Source organism: Cebus imitator, unplaced genomic scaffold, assembly GCF_001604975.1.
Source record: "Cebus imitator isolate Cc_AM_T3 unplaced genomic scaffold, Cebus_imitator-1.0 Scaffold147, whole genome shotgun sequence".
Lineage (NCBI taxonomy): Eukaryota > Metazoa > Chordata > Mammalia > Primates > Cebidae > Cebus > Cebus imitator.
Window position 1 is genome coordinate 4,962,658 of NW_016107462.1, and position 3,770 is coordinate 4,966,427.

At 38.3% G+C, this 3,770-nt stretch overlaps 1 protein-coding gene across 1 annotated transcript in view; it reads left to right on the forward strand.

The window, feature by feature from the left end:
• The window catches only part of CENPQ (centromere protein Q), a 31,628-nt gene that overhangs the window by 24,076 nt on the left and 3,782 nt on the right, over nucleotides 1–3,770 (forward strand). The gene's annotated exons all lie outside the window — the stretch shown is intronic.

Consider the following 3,770-nt stretch of genomic DNA (forward strand, 5'->3'; position numbering starts at 1 on the left):
ATTAATTTAATGTTCAGGAATCTGTAACGCTGTTAACCTATAAGTATATATACAGAAGCTAAGTCTTTTGCAGGATTTATTATCTTCTGATTATACACTTTAAAATTAGTCTTTGTAGGTGTATCATTAGCATCTAATGTACTTCTAAAAACTGTTTTTAGCACTTGTCAAATCTAGGAAGCCAACATTTATGTTGCTGTATCTAGAATTATTTGCCTAGAACCATAAAATAGGAATGGCATTGATGATCTAATAGTTTATAATACCTGAATGAAGTTCATTTATTGGTTCACAGCTCTTTTCAGGAGCTGTGATATGTAAGTGTTTACCTATAGTGCCTAGTCCATAAAAACCTAAGTGTTTGCTATCATTCATTTGTAGCCAATGGCTTAAATTTCTGTCTGGTCATCTGGAACTTGAAAAATCCTCAAATGCCTTTATTCTTTTACCTAACTCCCTAGTCTTTTTGTAGAGTAGTTAAGATATGCCTGGTATTAACTCCAGAGGTAATATAAAAATTTTACTTCTTTGGTTGGTTAGTGAATTGGTGTTGAATATTTTCTGTTGTCATCAAAACATACTTTCAAAATTATTAAAAGGAAGCTTAGCACATTTATTTCATTAAAACAAAACAACCAAAAAACTTCTTTATAAATCTTTTCTTATGATAATAAGCTTACATATGTGAATAAATTATCAAAAATTATTTCTAAGAAACTATAGTATACTGTCACGGGTGTTTTTGTTTCTTGTTTTTAATCTGTAAAATAAAATGACTTCAATTATTTTTTTTGCCTGACCTATATCAGTAATAAATTACCCAGTCTCAGTTATTCCTTTACAGCAACACTAAACATACTAAGAAAATTGGTATTCAGGTGTGAGGCATTGCTCTAAAGATGCCTGAAAGTGGTGGGAGTAGCTTTTGAACTAGGTAATAGGCAGAGGTTGGAAGAGTTTGGAGGGCTCAGGAGAAGACAGGAAGACAAGGGAAAGTTTGGAACCTCTTAGAGATTGGTTAAGTGGTTGTGGATCGAAATGCTTATAGAAAAAGAGACAGCAAAGATCATACTGAGGAAGCCTTAGATGGAAATGATGAACTTATTTGTAACTGAAGCAAAGGTCATACTTGTTACACCATAGCAAAGAATGTCCACATTGTGTCCATGCTCTAGGGCTTTATGGAAGGCCTAATTTCAGAGATGGCCTAGGGTATCTGGGAAAAGAAATTTCTAACTATCAAAGTGCTCTGGCTGCTGCATGGTTACTTCTAACTGCTTAGAGACCAGAGGAAAATTGGAAAATGTACAGCCTTGCCTTGTGTTAGAGAAGGAAAGAAGAGTGCTTTTAGAAGAGGAATCTAAGAGTATGGCAAAGCAGGAGCAATAGTTTTCTAAAGAGGTTAGCTTGAAAAGGGCCGGGTGCTAACAAGACTAGGGTAAATATGTCTCAAAGCCATTTCAGAAATCTTTGATGCGACCCCCTCCTATCACAGATCGAGAAGCTTAGAATGAAAGAATGGTTTTTTGACGGGGTGGGTGATACTGCTCCCCACACCTCACCGGCACCAGCTGCTCTGGAGCGTGTACCCAGTAAGCTTTGTGGGCTTCCATGTGGTGTTAAGTCTGCAAGCATGCTGAATGCAAGAGTGGTAGAGATTTGGCAGCTTTCACCTACATTTGAGAGGATGTATTAGAAAGTCTGGCTACCAGACAGAGGACTGCCACAGGGGCTGAAAGCCCCTGCTAGAGAAGTACCTAATGGAGGAGATGAAGCAGGGCTACCACTCTCCAACCTCAGAATGGTAGAACCACCAACAGCTTGCAATCTCAGCCTGGAAGAGCTGCAGGTATTGGATGCCAACCCACAAGAGCAGCTACCTGGACTGCACCCAGCAAAGCCGTGGGGACGGGGATGCTTGAGTCTCTGGAACCCACCTCTTGAACCAGTGTTCTTAGGATGTGGGACATGGAATCAAAGGAGATTATTTTGGAGCTTTAATATCTGTCCTGCTAGGTTTGGGATTCACATGGGTCAATTTGAGAGATGAAAACATGTTTTGATTTGCATTTAAATGGTGAAGTTAAGGTTGAACATCTTTCAAATACTTACAGATATCTTCCTGTGAGAATTGCCCATTTTCCTATTTATATTTAACCTGTTTGTTAATGATATTTTAGAGCTCTTGGGGCCTATTACCCCTTTCTTTTGGCCTATTTTTCCCATTTGGAATGGGAATGTCTGCACCACCATTGTGTCTTACAAGTAAATTGTTTTTGATTTTACAGGGTCACAGTTGTAAGGAACTTGCTCTGAGTCTCAAATGAGACTTTAGACTTTTGAGTTGATGCTGGAACAGGTTAAGACTTTGGGGGATGGAATAATTGTATTTTGCAATGTAAGAAAGACATGAGATTTGTTTTTCATCCCATGAAATCTTATGTTGAAATTTGATCCCCAATATTGGAGGTGGGGCCAGATGGGAGAAATTTGGAGACAGATCCCCCATGAATGGCTTGGTGACATTCTCCCAGGAATAAATAGTTTCTCTTGGTTCCCATAAGAACTGCTTGTTAAAAAGCCTAGCACCGCCTCCTCTCTCTCCTGTTCCCTCTCTCACCACATGATCTGCAAATGCCAGCTCCCCTTCACATTCCACCATGAGTAGAAGCAGCCTGAGTTCCTGGACAGAAGCAGATGCTGGCACCATGCTTTTTGTGCAGCCTACAGAATGATAAGCCAAGTAAATATCTTTTCTTCATGAATTACCTAGCCTCAGGTATTCCTTTATGGCAACACTAAAGAGACCTAAGACAAGATCCAAATAAAATTAAACTTTAACTAAACATGGTCCCAATAATTGAAATAACAGTCCTCCTCTGTAGTGCCCTCAGCCATCTAAGTTCTCCCATGCACAGCCCATGCCAACTCTGATGCATCTCTTTTCTAGTGACTGAAAAAGGCCAATGCCAGAAACTTAAAAAAAAAATACACTTTTGGGATGGAGGATATATTGTATTAAAATGTAGCATATAATAAATGTAACATTTCAAGTGAAATGCAGAAAAATATGTATTATTCAATAAATGGTCTTCATAAAACTGGCTAACTACATGATGGAAAGTGAGAGGATGTTTAATATTCCTACTTTATGCCTAAATACATTCCAAGTAGAAAAAAATTAAACATAAAAATAGAAGCTAAAAAGAAAGAAATAAATGAACAGTGAATGTCAGGGTAGCAAATGCCCTATTATGCCTATAAGCAAAAGTAAAACCATGAAAGATAATTACATAACATTTTGAACTTTTGGAAATAATATATTTTTAAAATATAAAACCAAGCCAAAGACACATCACAAACAGGAAAATGTCTACAACATAAATAAAACAAAACTTTTATTAATAAAGAGCTCTAAAATATCAACAAACAACAACAAAAATATCAACAAACAGGTTAAATACAAATAGGAAAATGGGCAGTTCTCAAAGGAAGACATCCATAAGTATCTGAAAGATGTTCAACCTTAACTTCACCGTTTAAATGCAAATTAAGGGCGCGGTGGCTCAAGCCTGTAATCCCAGCACTTTGGGAGGCCGAGGCGGGTGGATCACGAGGTCAAGAGATCGAGACCATCCTGGTCAACATGGTGAAACCCCGTCTCTACTAAAAATACAAAAAATTAGCTGGGCATGGTGGTGCGTGCCTGTAATCCCGGCTACTCAGGAGGCTGAGGCAGGAGAATTGCCTGAACCCAGGAGGCGGAGGTT